This window comes from Nipponia nippon, unplaced genomic scaffold (assembly GCF_047370975.1).
Source record: "Nipponia nippon isolate SJK-2023a ecotype South Korea unplaced genomic scaffold, ASM4737097v1 scaffold_2, whole genome shotgun sequence".
NCBI classification, from domain to species: Eukaryota; Metazoa; Chordata; class Aves; order Pelecaniformes; family Threskiornithidae; genus Nipponia; species Nipponia nippon.
In genome coordinates this window covers 56,411,355-56,428,268 of record NW_028262336.1, presented here as the reverse complement: position 1 = coordinate 56,428,268, position 16,914 = coordinate 56,411,355, and the positions used below count along the sequence as shown (strand labels likewise).

Genomic DNA, 16,914 nt, shown 5'->3' with positions numbered 1-16,914 from the left:
TACTTATTAATTTCTTTTTTTTCAGATTTACTAGAAAAGTTTAAGCTGGTGATATATGGAAGGTAAGAACTTTTTTCTTTGCTGAGACACGTGAGGGTAGAGAAGCATTTACATCTCCTGTAGCATGTTAGTCTGAACTGTGAAATTGTTGGCAATGGCAACGGCAACACTATGTTTTTTATTTCAGACATGAGGAAATCAAATCCCCAGGTGCCCCCACGCTCTTTAGAAGTAGGTAAAGATGTTTCTGGCCACCTATTTTTCCTTCTACGCTCGTGACTACACTAGTCCCAGAGACAAGTTAGAGCAGCCAGAATAGTAGGCACAACCAAAGGAGCTGATATTTCTGTAGTACAATTTGTCTCTCTCTGCTCTCCTACTGCTAACTGACATAGGAATAATCTTTCCACATGCTGGTGTTCGCCATGTAACAAAGTGATCCACTGCTGTGAAAGACTTCAAAGTTCGTTTTTGCAGTACTGCAGCAGCAAAAACAGGGAGGTGCTGAGAATCCACCCCACTCAGTGTAAACATTTTCAAGCTGAGGGTAGACCAACGATATATGTTATTGATATCCAGATCTCTTATGATCTCTGCCTTTCTCATGTGGGGGTAATCATGTACTCATGCAAGACAGCCCACAAACATTAGCAGAAATAGACATGTGAGTTGAGCAAGCTTATATCAGCCTACTATAACATGTAAAACTGCGCCATGTCCTGTTAGTTTCTCTGAGGAGTGGTGTTGATGGCAAACTTTTCATTTAAAAAGCTGAAAAAAACTTTCACAAGTCTATATGATTTAAAGTCTCAAACATTTAACATATGCTGAACCTGAAACATCTCAGTGATGAGTTTGGGAGGCTATTTTATCCACCAAGACCAGATTTTAAGGTTATGTATCTACACAGCAGAGAATTACTGAGATCACGAAAGCCAGACACCTAGCAGGAAACTTCATTCTTCGTCCTTTTAGAAGTGTTAACGATATCTTTATGCCCCATGGGAGAAATGTGTGACTGAGAAAGCACATCTTCATGTGAAGAGTGGTTTCCAGATATTTTCTTTGACAAGCATGTACAGATTTAGGTCATGAATTGGACTGATAAAGAGCTGTATGCAATGTGCAAAGCAGCGTTTAGTTCAACTTAAGGGCTTGATCTTGCTCTGCTTAACTGAGTCTCACATTCTTGTACTAGCAGCCAACTTCTGTTATCTGCAATCATGGATAAGCTGCAAACTTTTTGACTATGTTTTTCTAATGATCACAACAGCTCTGATCAATGCACTGATTATTTAAGCACTGTGTAACTGAGATCATCAGCTTTGCAGAGACCTGAGATGGAAGGGAGGGGAAGGCGTCCCTTATGAAAATGTCTTGTCTTTTCCTTCCTTGTCAAAATACTCACAATGCTCATCTACCTCAGGAAGGTTGCTGCTCTAGCAGCCTGGACAAATAAACAGCGGAAGAGCCTGGGAGCCAGAATTTCATCACCAAGTTCCCCTGGTTGCTTTGCAGTTTAATGATCCTGCTAGTGAAAAGCTGGAAGCAACAAGCTGAAGAGAGCCAATCAACCCAGCTGCCAAGACACTTTACAAGTCAGCTGGCTGGAAAATGGACAAGTTTAAGCCTGCCCATTTCCATTTGATCTTTGTTGGAACCAATGCCCTCCCAGCAATTTTCCAAAGGCAAAATATCCCATTAGAAAGATTTAGACCTTTTTCTCCTCATTGTTCAATGAGTGACACTGTGCCCTAGTTACAGTGCACTGTTCAAACTCTTGTCCTCAATACCAAATAATTTATTTGCAGGCATTTTTGTGGCATCCAGTGTTGTAGCATCAGAGAGACATGCAAATTTCTTCTTTGCAGCCTTCCTCTAACACGAAGATTATTTAACCCTGTATTACAAACAGGAAAGTGAGGACTGGAGGCCCTCAGTTGCCTAGGACCTGATTTCTAAGAGCATTTGGCATTATATAAAACATTACTGTTTCAAAGCCACATTTCTATTGACTATATCTGGATCTGTAAGTACTCAATACTTCTGCAAGCCAGACACAGGTGTCTTTTAATAAGCATTTGAAAATGAGGAACTCGCAGTTGGTGCCTGTTTATGAAAGCTTAACCTCTTGAAGCCAGATCTGAAACAGGATTTCAGGCTCTGTAAGAGAAACATCACATGGGTGGAAGAATTAAGGCACCAATGAAGACTTAGGTGTCTCAGAAAGGGATCTGAAATAGCAAAATGGTGAGGAACAGTGTGAAGTCAGCACTCTTCACATGCCACAAACATAGATCATCTGGACGACACTATGGATGAGCCTTGGAAACATGAGCCTTTGGAAAAAATTCCAAATGAGTCTCACAGAACATCCTTTCTCTTGCAGGAAAAGTACTGGGAGACCTGAGCCTTCAACCTCTTTGTGCAGATTCCTTTTATGGAAATTCCCTGTTGCCTTTTCTTTCTGGGGACTGGGTATGATTTACTACAGTCTTTTAAGATGGTTGATAGAAGAGAAACAATTCCCTTCCCTGTCTAAATGATAGAGTAGCAGTTAAGGTCAGGAAATAGATGCCTCAGGTTGCCTCTCAAGTCTGACCATGGGACTTATTATCTGAGCAGGAGGTTGTTTTAACCACAAAACTGCAGGGTACTGCCCATATTTCACATCAAAGATGTGCAATAAAAAATTATAGATATGACAACTGAGGGAAAGACGAAAACGCTATGCAGGGGGGCAAGAGATTCTCTAGCCGGGTGACAGGGGCAGTCATCAACTGCAAGGTAGAGGATGTGGCCTGGTATCTACTCTTCAGTTTGGCCTTTGGGGATATCCAGTGACTACTTAATATGAAATAGTGTCTTTGAAGACGAGACTAGAGATGAGGTCTTTTGCCTTCTAGCTGAACGATATTTCAGGAATCTGCCTCTCTTTTGCCCAGTGACCACTGCTTGTCCTTCCAGGTTCAATTGGCCAGGTGCAAATCAGCCCAGACTGTGGTAGCTAGCATACTATCTAGGTAGAAAGGAAGGAGGTGGATAAGGCTTTAAATACTTTCCAAAGAGAGTGTTGAATGTGCATGCTCTTTCTCCTAGGAGAGCGCTCTAGAGGAGGAGTTACACTATTTCCTACTCCTTGACTGTGTTTGAAGAGAAAGTACTTGTATTTCTGAAGAAGAAACATAGTCTTACTGATGTGCTTTAAGCATGCTCCTAACTGGCACTAGGCCAGCTCTCTCAGTTCTGTCAAAATTCAATTGCTCTATAATTGCAGATGAATACCTTTTCTATACACGTCCTTAAGTATCTTAAGTACTGTTACCTCAAGTGCTGCTATCTTATGTTATGAGAAGCAATTACTAGGATATAATTCCTCAGCAGTCAGAGGCTGTATGAGAATTGTCCCCACTTGGAGCTGAAACTCTGAAGTTCCACCCCAGCTCCATTTCAAGCATTTCTCATATATCCTTTTCTTATGGAGGTGCCCTTTTCTCAGCATCACACAAGACTTTCAAGCAGAATCATTGGCAGAATCTCATTTCCCGGGACATCATTCAGTCACTAAAATCACAAGGCTACTTTGCCTTTTCCTGTAGTCCTACCTTTCAGTCAGCATGTATCCTCCAGCAGCAAGTAGATGAGAGCTAGTCAAGGAGACAGGCAACGATCTCCCTCTGAATTGGCTGTTGACTGATTTTTTTGTGCTGAAGTAATTCTGTAGTATTTACACTTAGGAGGCTGAGGACTATACCACATGCACAAGGGAGATGTTGCTACATGAAGGGTATGTCAATATTAGCAAATTAATCACTGTCGGAACCTGAGCTCAGGCCATGAAATTCAATTCCTTGGGCTGTTACAGTTCTGGCAGTTTTGTTTCACACCAACTAATGCTCCTTCAAACAACTCTGGGCCTCGCACAACCATCTTGTGTAGTTTACGAGTTATCATAGACCAAAGACCATTCCCAACAAGGAGTTTGGATGTAGCCATCATGCCTCAGAGGCTGAGAGCAGTTATTACAGATATGTCAAATAAGCTAAAGACCAGGATATGACTGGTCCCAGCAAATGGATGTAGTGCAAAATACTGTTGGGTAAAAACGGATTTTCTGTCTAGACCACTAGAGGGTGCAGACAAACCTACTTTGCCTTGAAGATATATTTTTCGGTTACTGAGACCTGGATATTTCAGGTTTTTCCTCCAGAGTATTCGAGGAAAAGAGCTGAAAGGATCATGCCTTGCTGTCCTCTAGAAACCTATTTATGTCCTCTGTAGCATGTAACCCGAAGTCCGTCTTTCTCCCGTTAACTGTTGTCCAGACACCGCCCTCTGTCCTCATCTACCTTGATTTCATACTACCAGTTTTCCTCTTCTCTTTTTTTTTTTCTTTCCCTCACCATTTCTGTTCCTGCTTATCCAGTTTCCTACCCTACCTCTCATCACCCACTGTTCTCCAGGAGGATTTCCCTTTGATCCCTGCACTGCTTGACTGTCACAAGGTGAAGTAAAAAAAGTATAAAAGGCTTATTCTCCCCGCCTTCAGCGGCTGAACCATTGTAGCCCAGAAGTGGGGGTCTACTCAGTGTACTCAGGATCCTGGGAGAACAGGATTTCAATTGGGCATGATTTAGAGAATTTCAAAGATCGATCATATTTTTGAGAAGTTATGAGGGGGTGGGGGAAGAAATAAAAAGTCTTTACAAAAGGATTCCTTTCTTTGTGCTTACTCACCTACTCAAAGCAGAGGCTTGTATTCCTGAATATTCTCTTATTGCTTCAGCAATTGCCTCATACAGCTAAACTCTGCGTGTAACATCCTGCCAAAGAAAATGCAAAACTTTTCATCTTAAATGTTGATCAGACTTACAGGCAGCTCCCTAAGGAATTTGTCTCGCCGTGGTCACTGCTGATGCTTCCGTGCTGCAGCAGATCAGATTTCCTCTATGAGTAAGAGCTGAAGAAAGCAGCAAAGAAAAAATCTTTTAAGAATCAGTGGTTACTAAAAGAAATCTTTTAAAAGGAGCACACCTACAGATAATGCCGAACAGTGACAAGCACTGATAACACTGCCTTTCATAGCTTTAAAACACAGTTCACTAGCTGTAAAATGTACCTGTGCAGGGTTACTAAAGATGCATTATATCCACATCTGAAGATGAAGAGATAAAAAAGCACATACTTTTTGATGACTTGATGTTTTCCCTTCTTATTTTTGCATATCTGAATCAGGTGCAGCGTATCTGGTAGTAAGTAACGCTAGCTACTTCATCGTGACCGTACCAGTGTGTAATTTCTGTTGTTATTTCAAGACTTAATCAGCAGTTGGGAGAGCAAGGATTTGAGGGTAAAATTATTTTCAATTCACCAACTGCTGAACCTAAATTCCTCATGCAGTTGTGTGAAAATGTGACAAAAATGTGCAGCTCTTGATGAACAAGCTTATAGATGCCTTGCCCCAACCTGAACAACTCATGGGCCCTCATCAGTCTGTGTGCAAAAAAGCAGAATCTCTCTGTTATGATATCAATGAGAGCTAAAATCCAGCATTTAAAAAAATTGAGCTGTTGCATGAAGCGTGTACAGATCTCTCTCTCTCTCTTTCTCTGTCTGAGTATTTAGCTTTAGTTAAATACTCAACAACACTGAAAACTAAGACTACCAATGGAAAATTTCAGTAAGGACGGAAGGCTTCCCATCAAAAATCTATGAAAAGAGACCAGATCAAACTGACATTACCAGATTCAAAGGATATAGAAAATGAACCCTGTGGGATATTTCTCATTGATTAGCACCTAAATTTAGACAAAAATTGGATTATATTACCCATTTTAAACCTATTTTAAAATAACAACCCTAACTCTCAGGCTAAGAGTCCCTCTCAGGTTTCCTGCATATAAATAGTAAGCCCAGGAGGAACACCAACTTGACCTTCCCATTCGAGAGCTGGTAGTAAGAGTAAACAAGCCCAAACAGTCCCAAAGACATTTACTTATAAAATGACCTCATTTCATCCAGGAATTTTTGAGGCAGTAGTCAAGGGCCACACGCTCCCATTTCTATAAAGTAATTTTTCAGAGGAAAGCTCCATTTTCAAGCTCATTTTGCACACTGTTAAAAACATGACAACAGTGTCAATAAATATACCTGATATGAAAAACATTCCTCTGTCCATTTGGAGGCTTTGCAAACATTAGTTGTCAGTGGTGAAGCCCCCTGGACTTCTGCTTCAAAGCAACTTTTTATCTGGAAACTATGTAAATATGAAGTAAAGTTGTCAGACGGCAATACGTGTGCAAAACACCACCACACCTCTTAAATACATTGAGAAACAGTCTTGGTGTCTCTTCATTTTTGAGCAAGACAGAGGGAGCCCAGGATAACTTCTTGAGGCTGGGCTGTGGGTTGCTGGGTTTCTCCCCTCTAGCCACTTGACCAGAACACAGTAGTTACTGGGGGAGACCACATTTACCATACAAATAATGGCTTTTCTAGGATTTGTTTCTTTTCCATCCTATTATGCCACTACATATAATGTACATCTCCCTCCGACAGAGAGCTGAGGAGTACACCCTTTTCCCACACGAAACAAAGGTACTCATGCTGAAAGAATGCACTGAGAGCAAACATTTTAAATCACCTAAGCTGGCCTTTTCTGCACTTACAGTCATCAGTGAGAGCAAAATTGTCTCCACAGGCAGATGTATCTGAGTTGAACCCAAACCCATCCTGAAAGACAGAAGGTGAATACACATTTTCTATAAATGTACCTGAAGGGACACTAAAAACTGAAGGCAGAAGCAGTGGGTAAGCTGCTGGTCGGCGACAGGGGAGGCCTGGGTTCAGTTTGCTCTTCCCACACAAAGCTGCTGAGTACTTTCCCTTGATCTGTGCCTATGCAGTAACTGGGAAATGTGGCTGCAGGATGGGTAGGCATGCCTCAGCCAGCTTTCATCTAGCAAGCTGTAGCATAGGCTGCAAGTATTTAGCAGCTAAGGCCATACAGAGCTGGAAGGAACAGGAAATTGCTTAGCATCGATACTCAAACAGAGAAAACTAAGGATGATGCAAATGCTTCTACCCATGCCATAGCCTCTTCCCTAGCAGAATGGTGACATGCTCTCTGGCTGTGTCTAAACTGACCTACAGCTGTTTGCAAGGGGAGACCTGGGATTCTTGATCAGATCACCTGCACTGGGGAGCTGCAAAAAACAGGGCACAGGTCTGGCGTCAACTGGGATTCATCCAAGTTCCCCATCTGTAGGTGACAATGACAAAACTTCTGTGGCTCACAGAGTCTTTTAAGGATGCAATTCATTACAGAGGTCCGTGCCACCGTAGTAGCAATCTCACAAGTAAGGTGTCAGTGATTGGATTGGCGATCAGTCCAAACATTGACGGGACTTATGTGTCTGAATCAAATGAATGCTTTTGAAAACCCTAGCTAGATTCTCCCGACCGCTATGTATAAAATCCAGAAAGTGTTTATACCAAACACTGAGCACAGTCAAGGAGCCAATGTCCAAACGTTAAAACTGATTACAAGCAAAGACTTAAAAAAACCCCAAATGCCAAAAACCTGAATCTCCAGTGTATGACTTCACCCAGTGATCCTCACGGCATCTACAATTTCACTTTCTGTAGGATGACTTGGTGACAGCACATTATTAAAATAACTGCCCTACAGATGGCTATTTTATGCTTGTTTCTGAACTATTAAAAAAACCTTCACGCAAATAGTCTCTCTCCCTGTCTATTAAGAGACAACAAATGCCGTATGCAAGAGTGCACTGTGTTACAAGACTTCCTTCTGGTGCCCGTCTGTCTGAGTTCAGTTTTTATGCATCAAAAGACCCTGATGAAATTATATTGTTTTATGATATGGTTCCACAGTCACTTCTCTGTGTATGTTTGGTTGCTGCAAACCTCAGGAAGAGTCTCAGGATGACTACAATATGTGACTCTGCAATAGCTAAAGATAGATATCAGGTCCAGATTTACAAATAAAACTGGTCCAAAACTATCTTTTTTTTTTTCTACCCCAATATGTAGAAGCTCATTCTTCCTCCTTTTAAAAATACCATTGAAGATACGCTGTGATTTTTACTACTCTCCTTACTAAAGCAAACTGTACACCTGAGAATGCCTTATTTTGATAGTGGTTTGTGCAGAGTGAACTCCGTAAAACTGGTGGTAAGAGTTTTCTTTCTCTTTTACTGCAGTATTTGCTGTAATAATTCTGACTTCTGACTATGTGCAACATAACTTCTTCATTATCATTACTAAACCATACAGTTCTTTTTTTATTTCTACAGCTCACAGTCATCTGGCACAAAGACACACATGTACTTCTTGGATTGCAATGAACTTTGTTCTCCCTTCGGATGTAAATAATAGGAGGGAGAACAGATCAGTCTTGACTGAGTCTGACTCTACTGAAAAACAATTTTGAATAAACAATCAAGAAGTGAAAAGCTGTACTCCTTACCTGGTCTGGGATGTACAGTGCACCTTGAAAGCCTCTTAAATGACAGAGAAGAATTAGAAATAGTTGAAAGTTTGCACTCATCCAACCACAGGGCTCAGGAAATGACCGTGTATTTTGCAACGATTAACTCCTTCCTCACTTCTAATGTCTTCGCTTCTTCAAGGACAGTTAAAAAATGCATCTTACCCTTCCACTTCAGTTTGGTAACTAATGCCATGTCCTACACATGATTTCTGTTTCACACTGAAAATATGCAGGTGGCCAGAGGAGACAACTCTGATCACCTCCATGGAAGAGAGAATTTGCAGTGTCTTCTGCATAACTGTGACCAAGTACATTTTACTGTTGAGTGAAGCTTATGTGATGAAGTGTAGAAATGACAAAGTAATGGCTCAAGCACCTAACTCTCATTTTTAGAAGAGGCTTAGAGCAATATTCTCAACGTGACTTCAGCGTTGCCGTGCCCAACAAAGCAAGAAAAAAAAAGTTATTTAAAGGAGCAGCATCCAGTGCAGTCTGGACACGCATTTGATGTACATATGGTGTATGATACTTTTATGCACAGGGGGTCTCTAGGTGAAAGTCAGGCATGCTGGAACATCAGGAGTTAGGTCCTCTGTGCATAAAAAACCCTTCTGCCCCTAAAAGCCTGTTTCCCTTGGCTGAACATACCTGTTTGACTGAAAGGCATTTCTGAGCCTGAGGACTATATAAAACCATTAGCCTGAAAGCTAGTAAAGGCCAATTCCACACAAGAGCACAGGCAGGAGGACAGGCTGCCTTTGGGGAGCAGGCACCTCCACACTGAACCTAAGGTGGCACCCGGTCTCTGTGTGCAGGTGCAGGGGGGCTCAGCATCCCAAATGGATTCCCCCCACCTCCCCTCCAGAACAGCAGGCTGAGAAAGAAAACACTTCCAACTATGCAGACTGTAACACTGAAGACAGACGTGTGTTTTGTGCCCTTCTCCTTTTTTTATGATTTAGAAAACAAGCACTGGACATATGTGCATATGTGTCCTTTCCACAGCCTTGAAGTCTCTTCTCCTAGGCATGTGTGTGTTTTATCTTAAAAACCTTATGCTGGAGGGAAGTGTCACTCCCTGCATTTGGGATGTTGGTAGAGGAAGAGAGAATAGAAATGTCACCAGCATGAACTTTTATACAACGGTTTCATAGCTCAAGCACCCAGCTATGATGGTTTGGGTTTAGTCTTCTCTCTGAGAAGAGCTAAATCCATGTTTTGGGCATAAAGCATTCAAAAGTCCACAGAAGCTAGAAGAGGTAGGGATCTAGTCTATTCTTCTCAGGAAAGCTGAGCTGACAAAGCAGGACTTGATGTGTCAGTGAGCCTGTGCTCCACAGACTTTTCCATGGGAGAGGCTTTGTATGAACTACAGAAATGACTTTAGTAGCAAGGACCAGAGCTCAGCATTGTCCAGCTCTCAGCAGATGGTGGGTTTCAGAAAGAGGTTTCTCCTTAGATTATTACTGCTTACAAGACCCGGTCACTCTGATCTTGGTTTCCTCTCAGCAGAGTTGTCCAGCTTCACTGAAAGCACTGAAAAGAGTACACATCCCAGCTGTGTGCTTAGGGGATTATCGCAGAAAGTGGGAATAGGGAGCCTGAACCTGTCCAGACTGAAGGGTCTTCCACTGCCTGGGCCAGTATTCTTGATTGCTGCACCGAGGGTGACTGGGACCACCTTCCCCAGCACCTCTCACAGCCACCCTGCCTTGCCTGGAGAGCACTGCTGCGCCCGTGTTGGACAGGGTTCAGGTTCCTCCGGGCAGGCAGACACCGTGCGTGCTTCCTCCCTGCCTCAGATGACAGCACATCTGGTACCTCAGCCTGCAGCCTGCAGAGCTTCTGAGCCTGTGCAGAGACCTCGTGTTTGGGTAATCTGAGACAGGGGTGGCATTATCTCACTTAGCTCTGGGCATTTGCACTACAAATGTCTACACCAGAGCTAGTGATTCAAGGCATTCTTGAATATAGGCAATGGAGAGAAACAGACCTTTGCAAGGTTCTTTATCTGGGAGTTTTAACAGCCAAGTAAGAGTTCCTTTTGCTATATATATCTGCTTGTACGATTTTTTATGGAATCAAGATTTTATAAAAGCAACAAATAAAATCCTTACTCTCTTGAAGTTAAGTTCTTCCATTGACTTCCTAGGGATTATTTCCAGTAATAATGACTCCTGAGGCATGCTCCTGCAAGACACTGAGGAGTGTGACCTGCACTTGATTTTCATCCTTTCACAGTCTACCACAAAAATAATGGGCATACTTGGGATCCTCGGTGTAAGCAGGTGCTTAGTTGCATTCAAAAAAGAATGGAGGCCAAAGCATTCGGGTGATTCCTCGGGCTAGGTCTATTTATTATATAGCTTCATATGCAGGATCATGGGGGAGTTTTACATTAAACGTGGTTGCAGGACAGAGGCTCAAGTTCTTCTTGCCTTGACTCCTCTCACTTTCACATACAAAACTGAATCAACTGTCAGTCTTTGTCAGCTGCCAGACTTGCTTCTCACCATGAGCCTACAGGTAAACAGGAAGGAGTTTCAGTCTCATAACCTCAAAGCATGCAAAAAATATTGAATCAGACCTCCTAAACACTAATGAGATTTGGTTTGCTTCCTAGGTTGTTATTTTTTTAACAACAATCTTCTTTCAGTTCAAATATAGAAATTAGAAATACAGCTTTTTTTCCACTTTATGATCCTTTAGGCTGCAAATATTTGAAATTTTACAACTTTTATTCACTACCATTTTTAAAGAACCTTTCCCCTATAAAACTGAGGAAAGGAACTTTTGGAACAAAAACCCCAGCATTTACTTTTGGTAAAAAAATATGAAATTTGACAGTCCTGGAGTATTATATGATATAATGAGTATAAGCAGTAATTAATGCTGCTGTACAATATACTACAGTATATTGTAATATAATATAATTAAAAGTTAGTTATTTAATAATTGTATTATTACTATTATTACTACTACTACAAGGTAATCAATTTGGTAGGACTCATTTAGCCATATAAAAATTTCCTCAGCAAGCAATTAGGTGCTAAGAAAACATCACTCTGAAGACTAATCATGTCTTGCAGAATGATTATGAGCAATGCTGTGAATTTTTATAGATCGGTTTCCTTTGCATGAAGTTCTAGCCATCTCTAAGTCCATAGTCAGCTTCTTACTGAGCTCAGTAGGGTCAGGAGTTCATCTTGGAGCCCTCCCTGGAGGTGTTTCAAGCAGTCTATGAGTGTTTGGGTTCCTGCCTTTGTTGGTAAGAATCTGCACTTTGACTATATGTTCTTCTGAGAGACAGGGACATGACTTTTGTGTAAGACATTTTAGACTAGTAATATTTATTTTAGACTTTTTTTTTTTTTTAAAGTGATGTCAGAAAGCTCCTCATTATATCTCCAGTGCAGAGATCTTCTTCTAGGGTGAACCTGCACCAAACTTGAGGGCAACCTGAATGTGGCTCTGGCTCCTGGTGCCCAGAAGAAGCAGTCACTGGACTGCAAAGTAGTTTGGGGTCAGGATCTCCCCAGCTAGATCTGTTCTATCACATCCAGGGAAACTTTCTACTTATTACACTGAGGTGAGTGTCCTGGTTACACCCCAGAACCGAACTGTCTCAAGACATTGAGATTCTCAACATCTCCCCCTCCAAACACACTCACACATGCCCTTTGGTTTCTACGCAAAACTGGAGGCATTCTCCAAACGAGACTCCTGGCATGTGTGTTTCTTGCAGTCTGAGCAAGGGTTCCTGTGCTGTGTGGAGGCAAAGTGGGAACAGGTGAGTGAGACCTTATTGCAAGCAAGGGATGCGAAAAAGTCTGGGAAAAAAGAGAGGGAGAGTGATGACAGATGGCAGAGGGGAGTCCAAGGGGGAGGGAAAAGCAGGGGAGCAGGCAAAAGGGGAAAAAGCCCTTAGGTAGGAGTAGGCAGGGAGCACAGCCTGCAAATCAGGAATAACCAGGCTCATCAGATGCACTGTGGCATGCATCAAAGTGCAAGTCCAGACGCAGAATTTGTCTTTCCTGTTCTATGTTGTATAAAATATCAAACTACTCTCTGTGCAGAACGAATCTGCGGTCTGGTGACTGGTGACTGTTCCTGGGAGGGAGGTGATGCTTGGCTCGAGAACCGAGAGGTGCCTCAGTTTCCTGCAGCTGAAACTGAAGCCCGCTTTGTGAAGGAGCAGAGCTTTGCTTCCAGGTTTGTGGCTGCCACCTCACAGCACCCCTGCGAATCTAGCACTTACATTTTTAGAAAAAAATTCCCAAATGAAAAGATGAAAATAAAATTTTCATCGGCTCAAAATAAAATACACATTTCTTGATTCACTGAAAATTCTTGAAAATTTTATCCCAGATCCTCGGTATGCCAGGCGTTTTAAGGTTTTGACCACCCTGTCATTGCAGTTTTGATCACTTTTGATCATTGCAGACTACAGCGAAGTGCAGCAGTACACAAGTTCACTCTGAATAAAACCACCTGCACAGCACAAAGTGGCTAGAGCCTTAGCTTGAATTGACTCAGCTTTGAGAAAACTAATAACTGCTTTTGAAATCGTTGAGAAAACTGCATGTTTGCTGACTGATTGCTGGTCTGACTAACCCCTACTAGGCAGATTTCAGTTTGATAATCCCGATACTCAGTCAGACTTTAAAAGTGACTTCCCCTTGCTATGATTTCTATTTCAGGGTATGATCCCCACATAAGAAATAAAGCAGGGATCAAAATTTCTTCCTTTGTATTTAATTATTGGAGGTATTTTTCCACCAGTCATATAAAGTCCAATTCTGTTTGTCATTTATCTTTGTTAAAGATATACTTAAATTTCAGCCTAAGGACGGGACTCAGGACTGAGCACCTCAAGTGTTATTTCCATGGGAGAAGGGTTGGGAGGAGGCAGGATCCAGGCCTTGGTCCATTGCGTTGCTGCATTTTGCAGAGGGAACTTTCTCCCAGACCGAGACAAGCAGAGTGATCAGAAGCCATGTAACTTGGGTTGGAGGAAAATGCACTCACTTGTTGCCATTCTCCAGGCACCTGCTTAAGCTGAGCCCCCAAGATCAGACAGACAGGATGCGCTCTGCTGACACGGCCACACACCCATTTCTCTGAAGCTCTCCCAGAAAGTTGGTCAAATCAAGGGACAAATCTCTATGGTTCTGCAGAAGGCAGTGGTCTGGTGGTCCCTCTAAACTCTTACGGTTGAAGGAATTGAGTGTTGCCCTAGAACCGAACTCCATCTTGGTCCTCTGCCCCATAGTTCCTAGGAGATGCTAGTAAGACCACTTCAACCAAAGTTTTCCCAAAGTGGGCATATTGGTCTCAGTTTCTGGGAGCATGCCTTGAAACACCTGGGGACTGACCAACTGAAGTCAGTAAGGCCAAGGCTTTAGTCAAAAAACATGTTACTAGGGACATATAGATTCTAGCAACACTTCTGCTGGTGGTCACCAAGGTTGTTTGGTTACTTTAGCCACAAGCAAGGCTTGTTTTCTGCCAGACCTCAGCCAACCCAGACAGTCGAGTGACTGGTGTGCAGACTGTCAGGAAACCAATGCTTCCTGTCTGCCTGGTCCCTGATTAACCAAGTTCATGGATATATCACAGAATGGCTTGGGTTGGAAGGGACCTTTAAAGATCATCTAGTCCAACCCCAATGAAGGATGCACAAGCGGGAAAGACTTTCTTCAGGCTACCCAGCTTCCTAGCTCCTTGTAACTGTGCTCTCTAACTCTTGGACAAAACAGGGAGGAAAATGGCCAGCTCCTGCAAAAGTCAATATACTCATCTTACGGAAGCAAAGTAGTTTTCTGTGGTTAAAAATAATAGCTTTTTAATGCTTTGGGTTTGTTTTTGTTTTTTGTCTTTAACAACTAAAGTGTTTCAGTTTTGTTTTGCACCTATTTGGAAAGTGGGTTTTTTTGGTTTTGTTGCCCAGATGTAGGATGTGACAAATTGGAATATGCAGAGTATATGTTTCAGAGCAGCCATCAACTCTAGAGCAGCGGGTGCTGAAAAACAAGGCTGTGGCTGTCTCATACAGGGTGGTGCAGCTGATGGGAAAATACATTCACTCATGTTTGGGTAAGCAGATGCTGTCAAGTCTTGACTGACACCAAAAATCCCTTGAAAACACATTTACTTCTACCCCCAATAAGAGGTGTGCAAGAAACAAGCCTGCTTACTGAACAAGAAGGGAAAACAAAAGGTGAAAGAGTTATCAGCTGGCCAGCACCAGTGATTCCACCTGCCGAGGCAGGGGGACCACCATTCAGGCCTTTAAGAGGACTCAGGATTAGGCCCACTTAGGAGGTGGGAGACCCCCTTTCCTTTTTTTTTTTTTTTTTACTGTAGAAAGGTTGTTTTTCAGATGTTATGTAAGATGTCCTATTTGTCTCTTAACTTCTCACTGATTACAAACGGATTGCAGGAAGGAAGCACTCCACCCAGTTTCTTAATTTATCATGCACCGTTGCTTAAAGGTGTCATCCCTGTCTCAACAGAAATCTGTTTTTTCCCCTTCTTTTTAAGACAAAGAAAAGGGGAAAAAAAAACAGATGATCTTACTGCTCATTAATTATTAATCGTATGGCAGTTAGTTACACCCAAAAAAGCTTTTGATTTTTCCAGCTGCACATTTGCTAAGAAATCCTTTCAGCAAGATACAAAAAGATTTAGTGTTATTTCTTGCACAAAGGAAATGGTGTGTGAGAGAGAGAGAGAGAGAAGTTAGGTGATGCATATTTCCAAAGGGCTCTGTATTGCAGCTCAAATCAGAAACCTGGATCTTACTCCTATGATACAAGCATCAAGCAGTGCTTTCAATCTTGTAATTATTCCTGCTGACCATCAGATAAAAAAAGTGAGGGTCAAATTGTGTTCCCAGTTCTGCCGAGGTGGGAGTAAAACTACTGCAGCTCCTGGAATGATTCCACGCTTACGGCCATCCTCATGGGGCTACAGCTTTACTCCTTACGTCCTCGTTGCTTTTGCTTGCAAAGCTGTGCGTGCAAAACACTCCCACTCAGGGCAGAGAAGGTGACTCAGGGAAGAACCCAGTTCACGCATAGCTCTTGGGATGCTCAAGGCGCGCAGGGAGACAGCTAAGAGGGAGTGCAAGGGGTGCAGCACCTCTGGTCGTGCAGTGAGCACCAAGGGCAGCGGGGAGGGGAAAGAAGCAAGGAAGGAAGCAGGATGGCTCAGGAAGCCTTTATAGGAGCGCCCAGGCATCTGGGGAGGAGAGCTGTCTGGGGCGCTTGCTGTGGCAGGTGTCCTCTCAGCTGCAGCTTTCCAGAGGAGCAGGGGCCTCACATGCAAACCTGCTGGCTTGGACGCCCGCAGTGCTCCAGCTGCAGCACAACTTGGGCTCCCACGGGGCGCAGCCGAGGCCCACGGAGCCGCTTTTGCGGCTGGTGCTCCTTGGCAGCGGACACGGACCTAGGGCCAAACTTTGGGCAGCAGGTGAGGCTGTAAGGCCAGTGCCTGCAGGGAGGAGAGATGGAAAGCACCAGGTTGATTTTCTGCTGTGCTATGCTTTGCCATGTACTTCAGATACCAGGGGCTACATAACATGATGGGTCATGCCCGTAAACGGCTGATAAAAGCACTGACACCATTAGAAAACAGACACACAATGTGTTAACACTGAATGTATCAGCAATGCGAACACTGATTGCAAAGAGGAAACCAAATTTATGTAGACAGATTAAAGCTAATCTATGTGTCTTTTTGCCATTCAGCTCTGGCAACTCAAGTGTACTTACTCTTGACTCAGGCAACAATGAATTTTACTCTCAGTCCAGATATTTCTTTGCTGCATGACCAAATGTTTATTGTATTGTCTTCAGACATTTCCTTTAACAATGTGAATGGGCAAGAAGCTTTAGAAGAATTTTTTTAAGCCCAAGAAATGTAGGCCAGCAGGGTGCAGGGCCCCCGCACTAACATATACCTTGCATTTCTAATTCAGAGACATTTATATGCTGGAGTATTCTGATGCCAAGGAAGATCAGTTCCTTTCTTGCTATTTACACTGAGCTGTATTTAGTGCCAATAATTGTCTCCCAAAGAAGGTGCAATCATGTTGTGGCAGACAGCAGCGTACACTCTTCTGTGGTTTTTGCAATCTGACTTCTAAAATAGCAGTCTTTTCAGGTCCCAAATAAAAATGTAATGTGTATCTATTCCAGATTAAATATATTTTCAGTTCTGCAATTCTTCTCTCAGGAAGTTCTTGGCATATCTTCATTTCCATTGCATGTCTCAGGAATGCATCTGCAGATCTTCATTTGTGCCTTTTGTTGAAACTTTTTGCAGCACAATAATAAACAACAGGATCAAAGCGGAGACTGTTTAATGCCAGCGAAAGCTTATATAACCCCAAACAA

General features: G+C 42.7%; 1 protein-coding gene across 12 annotated transcripts in view; it reads right to left on the bottom strand.

Annotated features, from left to right (window-relative positions):
• P2RY8 (P2Y receptor family member 8) overlaps nt 1-16,914 on the bottom strand; it is a 57,834-nt gene that overhangs the window by 28,303 nt on the left and 12,617 nt on the right. For 3 of the 12 annotated variants that reach the window (XM_087758900.1, XM_087758903.1, XM_087758897.1), the window contains exons 1-3: nt 8,492-8,518; nt 6,669-6,732; nt 4,738-4,960 (exon numbers count right to left, since the gene is read on the bottom strand). The gene's annotated coding sequence lies outside the window, so the exon portion shown is untranslated. Of the gene's footprint in view, nt 1-4,737; nt 4,961-6,668; nt 6,733-8,491; nt 8,628-16,914 lie in introns of those variants that run through there. The other 9 variants (XM_087758901.1, XM_087758895.1, XM_087758905.1 and 6 more) reach the window with 6 other exon arrangements.